This window comes from Melanotaenia boesemani, chromosome 19 (genome assembly GCF_017639745.1).
Source record: "Melanotaenia boesemani isolate fMelBoe1 chromosome 19, fMelBoe1.pri, whole genome shotgun sequence".
Taxonomy (NCBI): domain Eukaryota; kingdom Metazoa; phylum Chordata; class Actinopteri; order Atheriniformes; family Melanotaeniidae; genus Melanotaenia; species Melanotaenia boesemani.
The window spans coordinates 26199171-26223824 of record NC_055700.1 but is presented as its reverse complement, the minus strand read 5'-3'; the positions used below and the strand labels follow the sequence as shown (position 1 = coordinate 26223824).

Below are 24654 nucleotides of genomic sequence, written 5' to 3'. Positions count from 1 at the left end.
TGCTTGAGGAAAACTGAAGAAAGTAAGGATGAACAGAGAGGATGAGCAGGCTGCAAACAGCAGTGCATTTTAAAAATGGATGAAGCTCCAGCTTCAAGCAGAGTGCTTCTGTTTGTCTGTGAGATGTTGGCATTTGAGCATGAGAAGGAAGAGCAGATAAAGACAGAGTAGTTTTAGATAAGACCAACTTAAGAGATTAAAAAGTGGCTTTATGTATATCTGGCTGCTTAGAAACTAAAAGAAAACATCTCCGCTTGTGTGTGTCATTTAAATATTTGCCAGCAGATTGTACTTCTCATGCTCCTTGCTAATGGTGTTTACGTATGTGACAGAAAGAGGTGCCTGTATTTGACTTATAATAAAGTCTTGTCAGCTGAATCTCAGCCTATGAGTCACGAGTCTTCAAATCAGGAGGAGGAAACGGGGGAGGAGGAGAAAACACAACCAATGAGGATAAACGATAAGTTAAAGTAGGTCCACAGGGAGGATGAGGAGGAGCTGACGAAGCAAGATGAGGTGAAGAAATATATTAGATCAAAACCATAAAGGAGAAAAGACATTTAAGAGAAGGAAAAAGGATAGTGGGTAAGGAAAACAAAAGGTGTAGAAAGAAAGAGATATTGAACAGGAAATAAAGGAGAAAGATTTAAAAAGAGGCTAAATAAGAACAAGTTATGAGAAAGACTAAGCAGAGAGATATGTTTATCCCAGCAGATCTTAGACATTAGAAGATTCAGATTCAGAATACTTTATTAATCCCGAAGGAAATTATGTACTTCCAGTACAACCTCTCCAAGAGTAGACAACAACATATAAACGACAGGTTCAGGCATACTGAGGCAACAGCCGCCTGCAGTCGACACTACTGACTAAACATGGGAAGTCAAAATACTTTTACTCTTTCTTTATCTCTTATTATTAACTATTTCTTTTTAAGTTCTACATTTCACATGTGGACAGGACATTAAGAGGGTAAGTCCACGCCCTAACTGCTTGCTATGAAAAGAGCTGTTAAGTCGTGGTTAAGAGGGGAGCTGTTGTAGTGCTTCTCTGGGATAATTTGAAGAAAGGAAGATCAGGAAGATCTTGAAAGATCACCTGAGTAATGTACAACTTTAGGCCTAGAAATCTGATCGAGCTGCTGGGCACAAGGACTATTTTTGATCAGTGTTTGCATCTTCCATTTTTTCTTGTAACAGTCTCAATGCAGCTGATGACAAGTTGGCAAGAGGTCAAGAGGCCCAATACTGACATCACCTTCTCCATTGTTGCTATTTTATTAGACAAGGACAACCAGTGAATTCTGAAACTTTCATAATGAAGGCAAAGAATGCCTAAACTCATGATATAATCTTAACATAAGGCTTATTTTTTTATGTACGCATAAATTTAAGTTCAAACTGTGATTTATTCTTCCATTTTTATTTCCTATTCCTGTTGCTTTTTATGTCTAAAGTCTATTTGTGTACAAATCAGACACTAAGAGAGAAAACTTGATCAGCAAAAGCAACAACAAAGTGATTCATTCACCAGTTCGGGGATTTCCTAGAATCTTCTAGATCAGGAATCAAAAATAGCACTGCCCCAGTTTCACATGAGGGTGCTATTGAGAGGAGCACTATTAAATCATTTGAGGGAACAAATTAAATACATGAACGATCAAAGCATGACAACAGTTCAGTATTTCTTGTTCATTTCAGGACCCAAATGGCTCATTCTGACTATTTTAGTGCACATGCTCGGCTCTAAAACATCCGGTCTTTCTATGCTGTTTTATTAGCTGTTTATATGGAAGTAGAGCTAAAAACTAAGGGAAGTGTTCTATAATCAGCTCCATATAATGAAATCCTCCTCTAAACTGTCTACAGAGAGAAGAATTTGGATTTGCAAGTCTGATGGATGTGCACTTCGAGGTATAAAATCACTGTGACTCTAGTGAAAGGATGAACTGAAACACATTAAGACAGAAGACAATCATAATGTGGAAAGTTGAAGATTTAATTAAAAAAAGAAAAATAAAAAAAAAAGAGATGATGAGGTGAAAATGAAAAATTGTCTTAAAAAAACAATTTTTTCCTACTTGACCTAACATGTGCTCAAAGATTTCTAAGTTAAGGGGAGTTCTTTCCATAGTCTGCCGTTTTTATTTTACTGCTCAGGGAATATGCAAATCTGTCAAGACATTATTAATGTTACTGCAATAAATTCCCCCTTAATAATGTTTTTCCATGTTATAATCATGCACATGCTCAGCGAGTAGATGTTCCAGTTTTGCAGCTCCATGACATGAACATCCAGTTATTTGCTATTTAAAACTGGTCTTTAAAGTAAGTAAGTAATGCTGCAATTTAAGAGTAGCCTTCGTTATATCGTCCATATACTAAAACAACAAGGCTAGAAGAGTTTTTGTGCAACCTCAGTTCCAAAGAAGTTGGGAGTCTGTGTAAAATGTAAATGAAAACAGAATGCAATGATGAAAAAATCTCATTGAGGCTTATTTTACTACCAACAGAGCACAAACAACATATCAGGTGCTGAAACTGAGACATTTTACAATTTCATGGAAATGATTTGCTTAGTTTGAATTTGATAGCAGCAAAGTAAAAAGTTGCAACAGCAGCAACTAAAGGCTGGAAAAGTAGTAAGAACAAATCATTTTAGTGACATGACTGGGTATAAAAAGGAGCATTTCAGAGGAAGAGCCTCTCAGATGTAAAGATGAGACTGTGAAAATTGTGGAACGATTTCAGGAACATGTTTCTCAATATAAAATTGTGAAGACTTTAAAGATCCACTGTGTATAATAAATATATAACATATAATATAACATTATTATAAATTTAGTCCATTTGTAAAGCAACAGTTCATCACAATTCATCTCAATAGAACAAGGTAAATATAAAAAATTAGACATTGTTCTTTTCAGATATATTAATCCAATTATAATCAGTTTCAAATCCAAGTTCATACAGTAAATTCCCAATTCATGCAAAGCTGCACAGCAAAGGAAATAAAACTCCAAAACAAAATCTGCATAATTTTTTCTTTGACTCAAACACTTCTTTTGTGTACTTTTGTAAAAAAATTATTAATTAGAAGCATGACTGCGCTGGAATCCCAGAGGTCCCTGCAGGCAAATTAATTAATAGCTTCTGATACATCCCAAACAGATTTTGTACATATTAATTTGTAAGCTATTCCTTATGTCAGACCTCTGCCACATTCATTTTCTAATAAAACACAATGTTTAGAAGCACTACAGGACAAGACAGGCATAAGGCCGTTAGAAGATAAGAAAGACTGACTAATACGTTTTAAAAGCTAAGCTCCTTGAGAATTTCCTTTTTTTTTTTAATACTGCTTAACAGAAAACAAAGACATGCTCTTGCAACAGTACGGGGCCATAAAAAGGACAAACAGGAGATTCGGGAGAAGCCATTGCAGGATATATCAAGCTGATGATGATGAGTTACCCCTGATAACTGATAGGCAGGCAAATGGAAATATGTCTCAGCTGGTCATAGGTGCACCACGGAGTCATTGTATATGTCCATGCTTGTAAAAGCTAAACATTGAAATGACTTTTTCTACAACTATTTCCAAGAATTTCCAATGAAATATTAAAGAAAAAGAGCAGACAAACCAAAAACCTCAAGTTTTCAACCAAGTAATTTAATAAGCTGTAACCTTCAAGCAGAGAAAACTTAAGATAGTTGTGTAACTAAAGCCAATGCATCTTTTCCTGAAGCTATAATATTGTTGTATCATGTGACGTTTTTAATCTGTGAGGGTCCCAGCGTGGTTCTTCAGCCTCTCTATGTTGGTGTTTTGCAAACACACGCCTGCATATTGTAGCATGTTGCTGCCACTTGGGGGCAGTCTCAGGCACATGTGGAACAATCTGAGGCGCCGTCTCTATTGTGTTGGTGTAAAATAACCTGTAGGATTTGCTGTTTGGCTAACCAGCTGGGTTCGCTATTACTAAATACAAACTACTTTTTTTGTTTTTCCTAGAAATTCAGAAACTCGCTTCCACATTCAAATAAGTGAACCAAAAGAGCTTCTGGATGGTGGAGTGACAAATATAAATGTAAAAAAAGATTGTCCAGCCAGGTTTATTCTGAGACTTGTACTTGTGTTTCTTGTTATGCATCATTTCTCAGTGCTTGATCATTTTGTATGTGAGTTTCAACCAGTCTCACCATCTCTGACAGCTACACACATTTAGCTTTCTGGAGGACACAGAACAAAGATTCTGATATGAACTACACACCAGTCGATATAAACGTTTCTCATGTTGATAAGAAAATACTTTCTTTCAGCTTTTTGCATAACAAAGTGTTGCTTCATAAGATTTGACTGCAGTGCAAAGAGTGCAAGTTCTCTCTAAGTCTTAAAGCCTTACTGAGCTCAGCTTTACCAGGGGGGATGTTGGTTACCAGTGTGTGTGCGCATCTGCACTTTCAAGACAACTAGTGCGTGAAACCCCTCCATTCATAAGTACATTAACAGTTACTGTGAATTTGTTGAGCCCTGCACAGGGACAAAGTAGTGGTCATGTTTCTGGTGTATAAATAAAAGCTGAAGTTCAGTAGCAGGGTACACCTTGTAGGTTGCTGGTCATTCAGAGACAAATGAGAACGACAACCCCGCAAGCTCAGACTCACTCCTGCAGTAAATCAGGACCCCTTTTGCTTATGAACTGCCTTAATTCTCCATAGCAAAGATTCAGCAAGATGCTGGAAACATTCCTCAGGTAGTGGATCAAAATCTGAAATTATTTCTGGAAACCATGGACATGATTAGATTTTTTTGGTATTATTATTGTGAGAGAAATAATCACGATTTCCCAGCACTAAAAATGTGTAAAATCACATGAAATCATCTTCATTTCTCTTGATACCAACTTAACGGAATAATATAGAAAGACAGTAAAATAACCAAGAAGTCTCATTCCAACTAAACCCCCTTCTTATGTGTATTCAATAAATAAATTCTAAATATAAACTCTGGATTTCTCTCAGAGAAAACAGATGAAAGAGGCTACAGAACCTCTACTCGGACTTGGGAAGCTTCTTTTGGGAAAGTACATAATAAAAATGGTTTTTAACATTTTCTTTTCTTTTCAAGCTGAGTAGAGAATTTAGAAACACGGGAAAATCTAGCTAGCTTTGACTTCTAGCTGTCTTTAACAGAATAGCTGTTGTTTGACATAAATAATACTGGAACAGTGGAAATAAATAGACAAGATCAGAAAGACATATTTTTACTTTTCATTTTCAATGTAACGTTTAGTGAACGCTGCTGCACGTCTCACCAGGGCTGCCCAAGTCGAGAGCTACTATCCTGCAACTTTAAGATGTATCCCTTCTCCAGCACACCTGAATCACATGAATGTCTCCTTACCAGGCCTCTGCAAAGCTGAATGACATGTGCATGAGGGAATTCAGTCTTTGACTAAAGTCTGTTGGAGAAGAGTTGTGTCTAAAAGTTGCCAGATAAATTTTGAGGACCGGACTTGGGCACCCCTGTCTAAACCCAACCAGAGATTTACGTAATTACAAAATTACAGAATAACATTTAATTTCAATATTAAATCAGGTAAACATTAGTGCCATTTAACCAAACTATAGAGAATTTACCTTTAGAGTAAAAAGCTGGTTGTTATCCTGCAGGTGGTGAGACATATTCGATGCATTTCCACCTTCGCTGCAAATTTTTGTCAAGTCCGACAAGGATGACTTAATCTGTTTGTTTAGAGAAAACAACTCTCCCTCTGCTGTACTGTCCTACTCCGATACACCTCTTCTGAAAATCAAAGCTACACAAGCAGCAGCACGGATCAGACATAATCTTTAATGGAAAGTGATGATTTTGAGAGATCTTTACGATTAATTATTAGTGGCATTTATTACCACGATTAATTGTGAAAATCCCTTGTAAACTAAAGAGAGGGACTATCCAGGCAACATCTGCTCCATCCAGACAACGTCTCTTTCAGGGAAGGCCTTGCAGATTTCAGCAAGACAATGCTGAACCACATCCTGCATCCATGACAACAGCATGGCTTCACAGGAGAAGAGTCCGGCTGCTGAACTGTCCTGCCTGCAGTCCAGACCTTTCACCAATACACAACATCTGGAGCATCATGGAAGCAGAAATCCAGCAACCAAGGTCCAGGACTGTAGAGCAGCTAGAATCCTGCATCAGACCAGAACGGGACAACAGCTAAAGCAATATTAGGCTATTTAAATATTTGGTTGAATCAGTGGTTCACAAACTGGGGGGCAGGCACCCTAGGGGGCACAGTTTGGCTAAATAAAGATTATAGTGTTTGCTCTGCTAGCAAAATATGGACAAATTTGTGAACGTACCAATGGGCAAATGATGGTGAATTAACAACAGACATTTCAACTACCAAAAAAAAATATGAGGGATATCTTGCGCTTGGCTGGACCAGGTAATGGTAATGGCTGATGACGGGTAATGAAGAGAGACCATAATCTCAAAATATTAGCATCTGACTGTACGAAGGCAAAAAAAAAAGTTATGATGGGACCTGTGGACTTCATATCCTAGACACAAAGAAATGGCTGTGGATTCAGAAAACAATGACTTAACTGTCATATATAGCAGAGTTGTTTAACTACAGCAGCGTCTGTGAGCATTTCTTTGTAAGCACTGGAGTGCATGTGATAGTGGGATCATTATTTTTTCAGTGAGAAGGGGCCCTGCAGAAAAGGTTTGGAACTACTGGGTTAAGTGAAATATTGGCTGAATTTGTTAACAGCAAAGCACAAAACCAGAGCCAAAACTTTCCATTTCCAAGGTACAGTGAATGCAGCATGATTTAAAGCTGTGTGGCTGAGAGTGTGACGCTGGAATCCCTTTAAAATCTAAATGTCTCTGAATTACGCATTTTCTGACCAATAGACAGCCCATTAAAAGCACCAAGAGTTGTGTTAATATCTCAGTTTTGGAGTTGATATTGATTTCAGTCAAATAAATGTAAGTTTCCAAGCACAGACGGTGTTTTAGTGTTTTTTCTCATTGTACATCCCCTTTAAGCTTGTTTATGGTCTGCTGCTGCTCTTGTAAAAAGCAAATAAAAGAGCAAATACAGCTGATCTGATAATACAGCATCCGTAATGTGATGTTAATCTATTTCTGGTGTACACCTTTGTGTTTTGTGAGATAAAAGCAGTCTAAATAGACACGAGGTCCTGATACTTCCATTCAATAAAGTCAAATGTCCTGTCCTGGGACGATCTTTGTAAAGGCTAAGATAACTGTATTGAGAGAAAGATGAAAAGTAAATGACATTAGCTGAAAATAATCACTGATTGCAGCAATTAAAAACTTTAAACCATTCAAGAAGATAGAAGATGTAAATACTGAGACTCAACAGCTCTTCTTCCTCCCGAGTCAGCCAGAGAGACTGTAGTAGGAGGAATGGCAGCAACAGATGTAGCATCGTGACCAGTTACTCTTTGCTCTTGGAAAACAACTCCTCACCCTTCCTCCTCCTCCTCTTCATTTTCTCCCTTTCTTCACCTTCTCTCCTCCTGCCTCTGTCACCAAGCAACAAGCCTTTCCTCACTCCCTCAGCTCTTTCATCCCTCCCTGCTCTACGCATTATAGTAAGTATATATACGAGGAGACCAAATTGAGTGAATAGGGGACAATTTATACACAAATTTATAGAAGATAAAACAGAAGGAAGAATCTTGGTTATACTTGGTTATATATTTTTTTTATCTGCATTAGCATTCATACCTACTTCATGACTTCTAATGGATTTTGAATCATTTAATCATCAGTTTGCCGTTTTTGATTTGCAAGTGTAACATCTGTGGCCAAAAAGGTCTAATATTCACTATTTTCCTTCAGAACTGCCTTAATTCTTGGTGACATAGATTCAACAAGTTGTTAGAAACATTCCTCAGAGATTTTGCTCCATATTGACATGCCAGCATCACACAGTTGCTGCCCGTCCATGAATCCGCCACATCCCAAAGCTGCTCTACTGGACTGAGATCTGGTGTCTGTGGAGGCCGTTGGAGTCCAGTGAACTCATCGTCATGTTCTAGAAAGCAGGTGGAGATGATCTGAGCTTTGTGACATGGTGCATTGTTCTGCTGGAAGTAGCATCAGAAGATGGGTATTCAGTAGTGCCGTCTGTAGACATCAGAAACATTATTTATACAGAACAATTTCAAGGGTGTTATGTTGGTTCCATACAGAATCTTTTTATTTCTTTTAAAGAAATAAAATAAACAAAGGCCAGAAATTGGCGACAACAAGCATCATGGGCTTAAAATCATAACGTATAAGACACTCAAAACTTTTAAGATCGTTTCAAGTCAGGGTGTTGGAAAGGCACAAAATTACCTTTTTTTAAATTGTTCCACAATCTTTGGATAAATTTGTCTCAGATTGGTGAACTTCCGTCCACCTTTACATCTGAGAGACTCTGCCTCTCTGAAATGCTCCATTTATACCCAGTTATAATACCAACATGTTGCCAAATAACCTGATTAGTAGTCAAATGTCTCCAGTTGTTTTTATTTGATTTCATTACTTTTTCAGCCTTTACAGACGTGTTGCTGCCATCAAATTTAAACGGAGCTCATATTTTCCACGAAATGGAAAAATGTCTCAGTTTCAACGTCTGATATGTTGTTTATGGTCTGTTGGAAATAAAATATGGATTTATGCGATTTAAATATTGCATTTTGCTTTTATTTATTTATTTACATTTACACAGATTCCCAACTTTTGTAGAATTTTAGTTGTAGAAGAGCCACCTCACAATAATTTCTAAAGAACTTCGTTCTTATTTAGAGCAAAATGGAGGGAGGATTTAAGCCTGTCCACTAAACCAAGTAAGGCTTCTGGAATGCCAAAAAATGACATGCAAAAGTAGAGCTCTTTAGAGGAACATAACAAAGCCCATCAAATCAACAATGAAGCATGGTGGAGGTTCTATCATGCAGTGGGGCTGAGGCCTTGCATGTACTGTATTAGAATAATATCAAAATCTGAAGGAAATTTATTGCAAAATATGTCAGAGGCAGAGCAGGAATCTCGTGTTGAGTTCAGCCTTTTAACTGTAGAGTGGACGGGAACCCAAAGCTGATATCAGAAAAAAAGTCGTTGCATAAGCCTTTGAGCCAACAATGAGTTCTGACTTAAATCTAATTAAAAATCTTTGGAGGTGGCTGAAATCTGCCATTGCAAAGAGGCCTGCTAAAGGGTCTTAAACTGTGATGGGAGAGAGGGAAGTATCTGCAAGAAATGTGTTAGAGGATGGAAGTTATACAAGTAAATGATGCAAATAACTACACCTTGTTTTGGTTTTATTCATTTCACTTCATGGCAACATTTTCAGTGGTCTTTGTTCATTAACTTTAACTCAGTGCTTGACAAGAAATTCTTCATATTTTTTACATTTCGCTCCAGTCTTCACTGATGTGAGAGATTTGACTGAGAAGACGAGTTTTTTCTTTGATGTTTGGTTTGCTCTCTTCATCCTCAAATGACTTCAGTAAAATCTCAACCTCCCTTTCACCTCATCTCCCCCTATCTCGCTCTCTTCCAGCATCATTCAATTTTTGCCTCTTTTCTCTTTGAATTCATCTCTGGCTCGTCTCTCCTTCGCTCTTTCAGCTCTCAGATAAGCAGACACAGTTTTTCCTTGAAGCCGTCAGCACTATGAACCATGCCGAGTTGTCCTACAAACAGCACATTTCTCTCTCTGTGTAAAACACTAATATAAAAATAAGAGAGAAAAAGGCAAGGTTGACTTCAAACCCAATTTTGAATTCTTCTTTTAAGTGACTTTGTTATATAATTCATTCTTTTGTGAGATTCTGGTAATTTGGCTTGATTCACTATGAAACAGACCCTTCAGGACGATCTCTATGATTTTAGAAATGCTTCAGAAACACCCTGACTTTTTTTTCTCAGTATTTTTTATCAGAGAACACAATTACATAACTTACAGTCGTGAAAAAGAAATTATGCCCTCTTTCAGTTCCATGGCTTTACATACCAGGACACAATTTAAATCTTCTGGTCTTTACTGGGTCTACTGGGGTACATTCAGCCTCTGGTGAACAGCAACATGTGACACATTAAAGTCTCTCATTTCTGTACAATGTGGCTTTGGTATATTAACTGTTCATGCACAGATTTCTTAAGGTCCTAACCCTGTATTTAAATCATGCAGTGGTTTAGACTTTGACTGGATCATTGCAACGTGATCCTTTTCTATTTCAGACATTCTGTTGTAGATTTGTTCCTGTGTTTGGGATTATTTTCCTATTGCATGACCCAGTTTCAGCAAAGTTTTAGCTGTCAGAGTAAGAAACTCACATGTGACTCTTGAGTACTTTGGCATACAGAAGAGTTCATGGCTGACCATATGACTGTAAGGTGGCCATGTAATGTAGCTACAAACAAGCCCAAATCATCAGTCCTCCACCACCGTGCTTGACAGTTGGTATGAGGTGTTTGTGTGTTTCTGTGTTCAGGCTGGACCATTCCAAAACTTTACTTTTTTTTCTTCTTTAGTCAATCTGGATGTCTGTTTGAGGTCATTGTCATGCTAAAATGGTGATATTACCCTTCAGCTCTAGTAGACACCTGTAGGCTTGGGACTAAAGTGGCTGGTATTTGAACTCTTCATAAAGCCTCCATGCCAGCTGAGGAAAGTCAGCCCGACAGCATGATACTGCCACCACTGTGCTTCACTGTGGGTGTGACGTTGTTTTGGTGATGCAGTACATTTTCTTTTGGAACTGTGACAGAAAAATTCAACTTTAACTTCATCCGTCCCGAACACATTTTACAACATGCTTTTTTGGAGACTTAATGTAATTTTTAGCGCTGGCAACAATTTAAAATTTTAATTGAGATTAACTGCATTTTTAAATGTAAAATTCAATAAAAGTAGTACAATATATACTAATTAAAAGTGCTCCAACATGAACAACAGTTCAGTCATTTTTTTTTAGTTACAAACCCTTTAAACAAGCTGTTCTTCAACAGTAGATTCTTTTTACACAGTAGCAGTTAAATTTTTTTGTAAATCTCAGCTTTAACTTTAATGTAATAAAATAAAATATTTGTGACAAAGAGCTGAAATTTTCAGTATTTAGTTGTTAAAAGGTAACAAGACAGCAGCATGAATAAAACGCTGTGTGAAGCTGCTGTCCTTGTAAACAGAGGGTAAAACAATATCAGTGAATTTCCTGCCATCAGGTGTGTTTCCCTGCTTAAAAGAGACAATAGCAAGATTAAAATTCAGCACTTCATGCAGGCATACTGAGAAGGAAAGTCCGTTTTTTTTAAAGACAGTTCAGACCTAAAACTTCAAAATAAAAAGAAACTCTGTACAAAGAGAATTATTGGTCCTTATACTTTCTATAGTAATTCAGTGAAATGAGCGAATTATATTGGGAACAGCTTTTCAGTGAGCGCTTCTTTCTCCATGTGGAGCGGAGATTCAGTGGATCTGGAGGAGGAATGAACCTGGATCTGGAACAAAACCAGATCATGTCATTACTTAGATCCACCTGAAATGCACTTAATGGTTGAGATGGCCAATGACCAACATCCCAGTCCACTTCGCTCCTCCTGTGACCCACGGTTTTGTCTCTATGTGTATTCGACTGACATACTTTGACAAAACGGCATTAAATAATTAACCATCTGATGCATGAATTATTAAAAAAAAGTTCCAGATTTTTTTTCACATAAAATATTTGACTTCCTTCTTTTCTATATTTTTTTTAATTGTTTTACTTTTAAATTTATTTTTTATATATTTTATAAAAAATATATATCTATAAAATAATATGTTGTCATATTTATATTACATAAATATTTATAAAAGAATATAGCTGTATCATTTTCTTTCCAATTATCACTGAGGCAAACTTGGTCATTACAATGCATGTATATATGTCAAATTTTATACTATATTTGTTTATTCCTCAGTGAGTCACAGTGTTTAATAACACGCAGACGGACGGACAGTTTCATCCATCTTCTGCATCGGTTATACGTGGAATTTGGTCTGTTTTTATGGAGCAGAATAGCTGACATGCTACCAGGAAAAGAAACAAACCACAGAAGAAGAGAATGGAACACGTGGAATTATGAGGACGGCAACGTATGACGTTTGAAATGGACGTCGCTATTTACATAAGTAAAGAAGCGTAAATGAGCCTTAAGACTGAATTTGCCTCATTTAAAACCTGATTATTTTGTGGGTGTACTTTTGTTTTCACATGCTGTAAAATAAGTTCAAATCAAGTGTGGCGTCTTTCTTTCCCACTACGAACATCTGAAGCTTGAAATGGGAAAGACTGAAAACTGAGAATTCAGAGTATTAAATATAAACAGAATGGATTCATTCACTCAGATCTGCTAGTGAATGTTAAATGTATGTTTGGGCATGCATAAAGAATCAACAAACAGCAAACTGCAAATGTGATGTAAACTATGTTTTAGCTATGTTTGGAATCTACATGCATGATGAAGAAGCAGGAGTTAAAGTCACTGGCATGTGCTGACATCACCATGTACAGTACGCTGCATGCCGCTTGACAGCAGGAATGCTACCAGTGATTCTGAATTATAAATGAAAACAAATACCAGAGCAGCAAATCAGATGTATTTCAGTACATTTCCTTTTATTTATTTATTTTCAAATGCAGTATATTTTTTATTTGCCCTACGACATTATTGTGCCACAACATATTGTGGGTGATATGACTGAATTAATGGTGACAGTTTCTGAAATACAGCTAAATATAACAAATATACAATAAAAATCACGCCAAAAAAACAATTACACTGACACTCATCAAATAAGGAGCTACACTTCTGGCTCAAATACCCACCATGCGTTGCATTTTTGTGAAAAATTGCACAGATTATATTTTTGCAAGCTTGCAGGAAGGTCATGTGATGGATTACTACAACAGTTTGTAGATCACTCTTTTGGGGTGCAAACTTGCCCTTGATGCAGATACTTCCAATACTTCATTAAAAACAGTTTTTGTTTCACACACACACTCACCAGGGTGACATTTCTATGAATGCCTTACAGCCACTGCTGCTGGCTGCATTCATTATTGATAAGCTGCAATTAGTTTCTTATCTGCTGCTTCATTTTACAGCACAGACACAATGTCATTACCAGACAAATCAACAGTCTGCTCACTTTCACTGCAAACTAAGCACGACTTTGTTCAACACGGCGATCTATCGAAGGACTAACAGAGCGGTAATAAAGAAGCTGGTACATTGTGTTAAAGCCAGCTACTTGTAAATCGAATGTGCATCACATTTATTTGACACATAAATTATTGACTGATGTATTTAAATGGTCCATAGATACTCTGGTACTTAATCAAGGTGTAACTTTAGCATTTGTGACATCGTAAATCAATTCTGGTACGAGTTTGTCCTCAACTGTGGATTTTCTACTCCAGCCAAAGCTGTGTTAGGGGTTTTTTATTAGAAGCTGAGCCTCAAACTGTGATCATGCTGGAAGGAGGAGACATGGAGATGCCAGGAGAAGTAAAGTTACAAACATTCTCAGCTATAAAAATTCTACACTTTCTAAATCCAGATTAAATCCATTAGCAGTTGGCCTGTTGTAAATATGCAGAATTTGGCTTTGTGTGTGTTTTAGCCCACACTGTATGTTAGGACCTGACGACTTGTAGTCATGTGTCAGGCGTCTATCCTGATGAAAGTAGTGATTGGTTGGAAATTTGGGGTGGGCATAGGTAACACGGAAAAACTTGGCTTCTGCATTTCCCCTGATACACCCATGAAAGAGTGAAACAGCCATTAGCGGTTTGCTTACACCAAATGAGCAGAAGCAGGAGCATCATGTGACAGCTGTGTTTTGATTCACAGTTCGATGTCAGCACACGCTGGCCAAGTCGAATGCACACTGTGGCTGATTCATCGAAGAAACCAAAGAGGAAATTATTAGAGGAAGACAGGAAAAGAAAGATATAAAGTGACATCAAAGAAAAGACAAGTCAACATTAGACTAACTTTTACTTGCTGGAGAGAGCCCAGAGAAGAGACAGGATGCAAGATAGAAGCTATATTAGCTGTCGTTAGGGGGGCGCCAAAGCAGAAAATCTGCCAAAGTTCAGAAGTGTTGCTTTACAGCTTAAATCTTTCCTGGTTAACGTATGAAGATCCAAGCTCAACTTTAAAGTATCTAGAGCACAAACTTGCACCTAAAATGTGGAAATTGACCATATCTTGCATCTTTTTGCACATTAGCCATTTTGGTTTGTATGACCACCATTTCATTCGCCAAAGATACATAAACCTGCAAATGCCATGTGATTAAATATCATCAATAGTCATAACATTTGTAATAACGAATCAGACATAAATTCATTGTCACAAACACAATCAATGTAAAGTCTCCAAAGACATATCACAGTGATAAACATGTTAACTAGAAATATGAGATTTTTTATTCATAATACACATTATGTTATCATATAAGGCTTCATCTGGGGCTGTGCAATATATTTAATTTTGATTTTGATACTAACTCCAGTCACAAAAACAGGGATTTAGACAAAATAAAAATCTAAATCCTTTTCTTCTCTCAAATTTTACTTCTCTGCTATTTTGTTACATATTCCAAATGACGTGCGCACTTCTGCCACTTCCAAACACCCAACCACAGGGAACCGTAGTAAAGTGGTTTCTTAATTGGAAACTTTTGGAGATTGCCGTGTAAGCTCATTTCATTCTGACTCCTTTCAATGAGCAGCAGTGCTGCCATAAGCCCCTCCCCCATCCAGAAGCACTCACTAAAAGCCCCCTGCTTTTCACAGTAGGGGTGCTTATTTCGGCACAACACCTGTATACATACATACATACATACATACATACATATATATATACATATATATATACATATATATATATATATATATATATATATTTATTTATTTATTTATTTATTCAGTTAGTTTTGTTTTTTTTTTCCCCCCATAATTGAGCAGCCCTACCTTCAACAGTCTCTTAAAAGTATTGGTTCCCAAACAATTTTTCTTCAGTACCCCCAGCAACTATCAAAAAGTCATAGACCTGGTTTGAAAAGTCAGTGTTTTTAGGCTCCTCAAATAAACTGTTGCATGTGAACGAAACAGGCAAATGATAAAAGAAAAAAAAAAAATGAAGTGGCCACACCTCCACTCGTCTCTGTGTGGACCTGGACTTCATTTCAACCATCACACGGGGTCTGTACAATCAAAACTTCCCAGGACCTCTGTGCTCCCTGGAGAGCCCCAGTGTACTCATGATGTAATTCATTCTCTTGAGATTAAATGAATAAATGAAGTGAGTTTTCTCAGTTTTCTAATAACAGGTGAGATTACCATAACAATTGATATTAAAGTATTAATAATGTATTAAGTGAACAGTGGTTGTCTGAGGTAGACGGAGGCAGCTGATAGGAGGGGAAATACATGAATCCAATTCTCCCGAAACATTCCTTTGAGACGCTAAAGCAGACATCTTTTCCTCCCACGGTGTCACAAGGAGAGAAAAAACAAGGATAGCACTAAATCACAAAATGTCAAGGCAGTGGTTTAATAGAGAATCCGTCTGTCAAGGTTGACCGTGTGGAGAGAACAGGGAGCTCGATTAGATAAAAAAAATGTGCAGGAAAATCTAAATGTCAAAGTTTACCTCCAAACCTAAAAAAACATGATTGATGGAGGACAGGCCTCCAGGTGCCAACGCCACGTCATCAAATCTGTTCGTAGCAAAGAAAAATCAGCAAATATGACAAAATGTCTTAATCTTGCAAATACATCACATCTTGTTAATTCACAATTTGATTCACACTGGCCCTGAGATTTCTTCTTTGCAAGCGACAACAAAAGGAATGAAGAAATACAGTGTACGTCTAACAGATGCCTCAGAGAAGAGGATGCTCCTGCTGTGGATAAATCAACATTAGCCTTCATCATTAAAACGGTGAGGAGTTGCAGTAGTAATCCTGGAATTTATGAGCAGGGATAAAAGTGGCAGCAGCAAGGAGAGAATTCACTGTTAAGCTGATTTAATGTCCAGAACAACAGTCCTCATTATTGATCCGTCAGCGCTCTTAGATCCATCTCCTGCAGTTGGGCCAAGATTTCCTGCCTTTACTCTCTCAGTCTGTCGGAGTCTCAGCCTCTGTTAAAAACTTTCTTTTACAGTTTTATTTTACAGTCTTTGAAGCAGACCTTTACCACAGAGTTGGCTGAGCAGATAAACCAGCTCACATTAGCTTTGGTATCGCATCAATCAGCTGTTAAATACTCACTCCAGCTCACACGAGACGAGCCAATACCATAAAACCCAAACAGAAATAATTAAAACAATTATTCAGTTAGTCTCTTGATGGCGATGTCTGCCTTCTTCAGCTGTTCCTGCACATAAAACCCAAAGTATTGCTTACATGAAACCTCTTGTTTGGGTCTCTATTACATATTTAGTTAACCAGTGTGCACATAAAAGTCAGTGTTGTGCTATTAAACATACAGTTTAAGGCTGCAGAACAAAACAAAATAACTGGGGTTTAAAGCTTTTTATTTTAAATTGATGTCTTTGTAGAGAATTTAAATAATTAATCATTTAATAATAATAATAATAATAATAATTTAATAATAATTCATTTTCTAGAGTAACTGGGGTTATTTAAATGAATACAACTGCATTAAAATAAACATAAGAATAACTGAAAAATGACTCTTTACCTGAAGTTTAAAACCATACATGGTTCTCTTCACTCTGCTCTGAACCACCTGGAGCAGCAGCAGAGCTACGTCCGGATGCTCTTTGTGGATTACAGTTCTGCGTTCAACACAATAATCCCGGACAGATTATGCACAAAACTGGACACTGTTGGCCTCCCCCCTCTCACATGTGCCTGGATAAAGGACTTCCTAACAGACCGACCCCAGACTGTGAGACTAGGTCCCCACGTCTCCTCCACCCGCATGCTGAGCATCGGCTCCCCACAGGGCTGTGTGCTGAGCCCCCTCCTGTACTGCCTCTACACCCATGACTGCAGGCCGGCCCACAATGACAACCTCATCGTCAAGTTCGCTGACGACACTACAGTGGTCGGACTCATCTCCGGGGGTGATGAGGCTGCCTACAGGGAGGAGATCCTGAAGCTGGCTGCTTGGTGTTCTGAGAACAACCTCGCTCTCAATACCAAGAAAACCAGGGAGATCATCATCGACTTCAGGAGGTTCAGCACAGACCCAGCCCCCCTCTACATAAATGGCGAGTGTGTGGAGAGGGTCCACACCATCAGGTTTCTTGGCGTCATCATCTCGGCCGACATCTCCTGGTCAGAGAACATCACGTCAATCACCAAGAAGGCTCAGCAGCGGCTACACTTCCTGAGAGTCCTCAGGAGGCACCAACTGAACTCCAACCTGCTGCTGACCTTCTACCGCTCATCCATTGAGAGCCTGCTGACATACTGCATCACAGTGTGGTACGGCAGCTGCACTGTAGCAGACAAGGAGAGGCTACAGAGAGTGGTAAAGACAGCACAGAAGATCATTGGCTGCCCTCTCCCCTCCCTGACGGACATTTACACCTCCCGCTGCCTCAGCAGAGCTAGAAACATCATAAATGACAGCTCCCACCCTGGCTCTGATCTGTTTGCCCTGCTGCCCTCTGGGAGGCGCTACAGGTGCATCAGGACTAAAACAAACAGACTCAAAAACAGTTTCTTTCCAAAAGCAATAACTGCCCTGAACTCCTGTAGGACTTCAAATCTGAAATACGCTGGACACTAACAACATATGTGCAATACATTCTGTCACATGACATGTACAACATATCATGATCCGTGCAATAATACTTTGAACGTGCAATATATTTTTTTTTTTTTCAGACATAGACATCATACTTATATCTGCAAATAACTAGAGTGTGCACATCTGTTTTATTTCTGTAAATATTTTATACCTTAGATCTTTCATTTATTATTTATTTCTATACTGCTCTCTTTGCACTGACACTGGGGATGGCTTAATCTCGTTGTACATGTGTATAATGACAATAAAAGGCATTCTATTCTATTCTATACATGAAAAAAAATGCACAAAACTCCGGAGAGCCACCCCCTCTGTGTGTTTGTCTCAGCATGTTTCGGTGCAAAGTTCAGTCGAGCTACGTTTATAGTTCAGCTGGGAAATTAGTTTAGACTCCTTTCCGTGTCCCAGTACCACGTTTCTGACAAAAGTATCCTCTTCTTTCATGTTATTACACCTGTTTAATTGTTGTTAGCACAAATAATGAATCAGCCAATCACATGGCTGCAACTCAATGCATGTTGTCATGCAGGTTTTGGTTCAGTAGAGCAGCTTTGGGATGTGGTGGAATGGGAGATTCTCATCGTGGATGTGCAGCAAACAAATCTGAAGCAACTGTGTGGGAAAAAAAAGTTTGATTGACTGAAATGTTCAGTAACAACAAAGACTAACCACAAGAGATAACCTGAAGAGTTTAGCATATACAAAATGCATAGAGCAGAAAATTCACTGGTAGACATGGTATCAGTTTGTGTTCTGTGGAGCAACACATCAACTGGAAAAACAGGACATGGTCAGCAAGACGTTTACATGAGTATCTCAAAGAATTTCCATGACATTATCGGAGAAGTGTGTGTGTGTTTGTACGGATAACCTTCAGTAACTGTTATTTGTTCATTAGTGTTGATATCAACTTAAAACCAGAAAACAGTGTTTTTTGGGGAGCCACCTCTTTATCGTTAGCCATAAATCTGCTGTTCATTGTGTTTATTCCAAGATGCAAACACGCATCACATTTCAGGTTCTTTGATGTTATGAATACCTGTTTGGTACAACTCACTATTTTTTGTTTTACGTTAAAAAAAAAATTGACTTAAGACGCCAACCTGATCAAAGAAATGAAGCCATTGTTTGTTCAACCAGTCACACTTAAAGCTGTTTATTTTCTGTCCTTCATGTGCGGACTGTTTCCTCCTTTATTTTCCAGCCACATCAGTGTTAACTGATGAAGCTACAAGGGGAATCTTTTCAGAGGTTTGTCCAGTGTTGCCATCCTGCTGTAAAGGACTGTTCTTCTTTCATAACAATGAATATGAATAATGAATTTTCTAAGGTAGATGCATGTTATATGTAACTGTAGGACTCCAGTGTTTGTAAAACTGTCCTTTATCATTCAAGTCTTTGCAACAGTTTCCCTGCCTCATCTGCTCTGCTGTTTATCTGGCTGTAAATTATCCAGACTGACTGGCTGAGCCGAGTGAGACACTTGAAATCAAGTTGTTAACCTCAATGTGTCATAGCATCTTTATCCTGGAACCACAAGACAACACTACAGATAGCTTAAAAGAGCTCACACTGTCAGACTGGTGTCACTAGGGATGTCAGGATTATTTAATCTTAAAAATTAATCGCAATATTAAACACTACGATTAATTGATTGTAAAGATCCATCAAAATCATCACTTTATATAAAATATTATGTATGAATTACATCAGCGGATCAGCACAACTTCCGCACAGAATGAAAACAACGTTTCACCACTTCCATGTGTTTCAGGTTGTGTTGCTTTGTTTTGGTTTCGTAAGGGTTGCAGAAGAGGCTGCCTGAGCGGGACGCTAGGCCTGTCGCAATAACAAATTTTGCTGTGCAATAAATTTTCTCAGAAATTATCGCGATAAGTGATAACATTGCACAAAGTGATAATGTCATTTCGAGACTTTTTTCAACTAATATAATGACAATGCCATAATAATGCAAGTACACCCTTTCATAGATCAATAAACTGTCATTTCTAAAGAACATTTTACACTGGAACTGGAAGAAATTTTAAATAACAAAACAAAACAATAAAAAGAACGGACTCTCAGTCTCATTAACAATGAATAAAAACCAAACACACCCAAAAACAATAAGTATAATAGATAATAAAGCATATGTTCTGTAAACAAAATTATCCTTCGGAAAAAATATAAAAAAAATATTAAACATGGGGGTCAGACAGAGAGAACTATCAAAACTGCCAGTTAGTACCATTGTACCAAAAAAAAGAAAAAAAAAATATCTCCTCTCATCACTGTGTGTGTGTTAAATGCTTAAAGATCATTAAATAGTATATTCACATCCCCTGAGAGAGGCTTTAAAGACAATATTAATAATAAAAATTTGGAAAATACTTTATTAATGCATGAAGGGATGTGAATAAATAAAATAAATTCTATAATTAATTATGTAATTGATAACAATTCATTGTCCTTGTCATTTGCTTTGAAGCAAATTTTGACCCATCTACAAAGAGATAAAATAGAGCACATCATCAGTTTATTCTAATGTTTTACATTTAAGGTAATTAAAATAGGGTAGTAAATTGAAGATAGGGGAGGACAATATGGCTTATAACTAATATTGTGGGATTTGTTTGTGGTGTGGGACTGATTTGGCAAATAAAGACCGTAGAATAATTTGCTTCCAAGCTGCTTCGTTTGACGTGGAGACGTGGCCGTGCAGAGTTTGAGGCATTCTTTGTGTTTTAATGGAAAACATTTCAGGTCGTGAAACAAATATGTGGTCCTGCCGTCTTTTGGTCATGAAATAGCCTTTAAATGTATCATAACTCAGAATAAATTGAGTATTTTTATTATATCGTCCAACCCTTATTCAAGAAAGCTCTTAAGCTTTCCAGTAGTGGATGTTCCTGCAAGTTCAGGCTGAGATCAGACCGTGCGATGCTTAGAGAAACTGCAAAAACCCAAGCAATACATCTCAGACTCTCCAGGCCTTGGTTTGCATGTTTAATCAAAACGATGGTAGAAGTACAATTATTCATTTTATATCCCAATAAACTGTGTAATCACAACTATTTGATATAAGAGAGATCATGGTTGCTAATTGTCATAATCATCCACATCTGCATGTGTGGAAATGAGCAAAAATGTTATATTTTTTATCATTTTTCACCACATATTTAAGTATATATAAGTCGTCACATTGTGACTGAAATCTGAAATGAGACGTGTTTATTTCTTCTTTTTGCCAGTTAAATAATTAGCTCAGTGTAAAAAGAAGAAGAAGTGGGTGCTTTGGCTCCAGACAACATGATTTCTGCCAAGAAACTTCAGTATTACTGAAACTTAATTCTCTTGACAGACCATCCTCTCAGAAACCCATGCGTGGTTTGGAGATGAGTCTCTATCAAGTGGAAATCTTATCTATGCATTAATCACTGATGGAGGCTGAGTCCTGCTGTTTGTGGTCGATACACTGCAGGTGGTTGGCAGGAGAAGGTGGGAGAGGCGGTGACGGAGAGCCTGAAGAAAAGGGCACACCGGTTAGAGAGGCCGCCTTCAAGCCAAAAAGGTCACCGAAGCTTCAGAGCAAAACACCTAATGTGGGTTCTGCAAGTCTCTCTGGATAAACCTCAAATGTGTCTCTGCGTTCTCTAACTTTACCATGGCAACGGCCCAACTACTTCATGAAGCAGCAAAAAGGTCTGCAGGCCTGAACATGTGAAGACTTTAATGACAGAGTCAGATCGTAGCCACTGTCTGAAAACCCGTCCAAACACACCTTGTTAGAAACGGGAAAAGACTGAAGTATAGGATTGAAGAGTGGAGTTAAGACACTTAACTCTCATGATTTCTGTGATAAGGATGTTGAAATCATGGCTCAGCGACACACTGGAGCCATAATCAGTGTGACTCCTACTCTAATGTAATAACCTGCTGAAAACTGGATCACATTAAGCATCAGTGCTTCTCCCACTCTGTAGTGAGTTTCAGCCAACAGTTTCTTAGTTATGCCTGAATAGATCTTTCTAAACATTTATATGTCCTTAGACAGTGAGCTGAAATGAGGTGGTTTAAATCAGAGGACTCTCAGAAATAAAGTACCTAATTGTACCTTTAGGGGTACAAAAGACACTGGGTGTGGTATCCAGAATGGCACTACTTTGTAACCTTAACCAAGGGTACTTATTTGTACTCTTGCAGTTTGTACCTTCTAAGGACCGGTGTTGTGCTCTGGGGGTCGTCTTGCACCTCACTAGAGGGACGTGTGTGGCCATGTTTTGTGCCACCCACAGTGGTTTACCTTTGTTGCCAGTACAGGAATTGAGGCTGGCTTTTCTATCCCCAGATCAACTTCTCTAACCAGTAGGTCATCATTCCCATGAAGCCCCATTTCCCCCAGGGGGTCCGGCTCGGGTAGTCCCGCACCAGGATACAGTAACCAGCCGGGCAGTTGATCTCTGTGGGCGGGCCCCATTTATCAAGTGAAATTTGCATTTATAAGAGGACAAATTCCAGTTCAATAATTCAATACTTGGCCCATGTTGAAGCAGATTATTTATAGAATACAGTTAAAAAGAAATATTTTTCTCTAGTGGCTGCGCTTAAAATCGGATCCACCAGATATCAGCTGTGACAGGACAGATTTAACAGAAAATAGAACATTTAATTTATCAATAATAAAGTCAATACACTTTACAATCAAAAACAGTGATATGATGGGAAATAAGTTCAGATATATGGATCAAATTTACTCAGCACATCACAGATGTTTTCATCATGCTCCAGTCGCTCAACAAACTTCCACATCCCAGCCAAGTTTACACCAGTTCGTCTTAGAGGAACTAGAGCTCAACCAAACGGATCCTGGTTCACTTTGAGCAACTTCAACCCTGTAAAACATCAGGAAACGTCTGCAGCAGACAGAAACTGGACATACTAAACATGTAACCGTGACTTGCTACACGAGTCGGACTGAGTTTAATCCAGTTGCTATGGTTGCTGTGGTTACTATCTTGCTAGGTCTCGTCACATCACTTGGAATCATCCAAACTGCTGAAAGTGGCTGATCTTGCAGCCTGACACCTGTTAATGTTATCACTGCATCGCTTTTTCATGTCCATTGTCCAAAGGCATCAGTCTGCTACTACTTCACTGCAGCTAGTTCATGACTTCACACCAAAATATCACGATAACTTAAAAGAACACATTATCTCCACCCCACATCTAAAACATGAGCCACATCAGAAAACAGCAAATGTACTGAATTTGATCAGGATTAGATTTAATTATCCTATATTTAAAATTTTTAATTATGACTCCTAGATCACTTCTATCGACAAATTGTGGTGAATAAATTTTCTAAATTCAATTCAGATTTAACTTTCATATGCTGGATTCTTTTCACTATTGATTTGTAAACAGGAAATGAAAATAAAGAGGTTAAAAACACATTTGTGGAACAAAACACTATAAAATGAGCTTTCTGAATGGTGCTTTCCCTCTTACACTCTGACATTATGCACAGAAATCAAACATAAATGTGCTGAAATTCTAGAAGAAAACTCAGTTTGTTTGTTGGAAAACACCACTCAAGAGTATGTGGTTAAGCGGGTGCTTTTAGGGCCTTTAAACATCACATCCATTACATGTGGAGGGCCAAAGCCTCCGTTTCTCCACATCAAATTGCACAGAAAAAAAAGGTTAAACACCAACTGTTGATATAAAGTTTAAACTAAAATATGGAGCATATGTTTTCATCTGAAAGGACCTGTAGACCCAAACAAGAAGAACACACTTTTTTCCCCTCATGTCTGGATTTTCAGCCTCCCACACTGATCCACAGCGCACACGTGCGTACAGATGAACATAGAGAGCAACTACTAGAACACTGCATGCGTGACAGATCACGCAGCGGTTTGCCTATGATGTGCTGCACTTTGCATGTGCAGCTGATAAAGGACTGTTTGTGGTGGCTGCAGACACTTCTCCTCCAGCAGCTCCTCCAGCAGCAGCAGCAGCCCTGCGCCGGGGCTATGACTCATGCAGCTGCCTGCCTCTGATGCTGGACATGACAAGTAACGCGGAAACGCGTCACCAAACAACCAAACACGCGTCTGCATCAGACAAAACACCAACCTTTTGCCCTTTTCTCTCTCGCTCTTTTGGGCACTTACCTTTCTTTAATGTCACGGAAACTAACTCAGATCCTCCTCTCAGGTGTCTGCTGCTGCCTGGCCAGTTCGTCTCCTCCACTTCCTCCGAGACGTCGCATCGCTCCCACGGTCCGGATCTACGGGAGAATCCGCGCAGAGAACCCGCCCGAAACCGACTGGGATCGCGGGCAGTTTGTATCGGGTGCGGGCTGAGGAACGGCTGGAGAGTAGGCTACCTCAGAGTCCAACCAGTCAGATGGATGTCGCTCCGTTTCCTCGAGGGGTGGAGGTTTGACGCTCGAGCTGCTTTCAGGGACTCAACAGAGAGTCGGATTTCTGAACTCTCGGCGCTTCATACAGGTTTTATGTTGTCATACATTCTTCACTCCTCTGCAAATGCTGTTCATTATGTTTAGCATCTTATAAAACATTATTTTTGTTACTTAACCCTTTAACTGTTACTAAGTCTACTCTGGTAGAGCAAAAATTACATTGATTGTAATAAATCTTGTTGAACAAAATATGGAAATAAACCTTTCTGAACCATCTCTACCGTCTTGGTAAAGCCAAAAGTAAGTGCTTGTTGAGCCATTATTATTACACGTTTTGAGAATTTA

The 24654-nt window shown here is 38.4% G+C and overlaps 1 protein-coding gene across 1 annotated transcript in view; it reads right to left on the bottom strand.

The window, feature by feature from the left end:
• The window catches only part of rab27b (RAB27B, member RAS oncogene family), a 79176-nt gene extending 54878 nt beyond the window's left edge, over nucleotides 1-24298 (bottom strand). The window contains exon 1 of the mRNA XM_041970566.1: nucleotides 24059-24298. The gene's annotated coding sequence lies outside the window, so the exon portion shown is untranslated. The remainder of the gene's footprint in view (nucleotides 1-24058) is intronic.
• Between the last annotated feature and the right edge of the window lie 356 nt (nucleotides 24299-24654).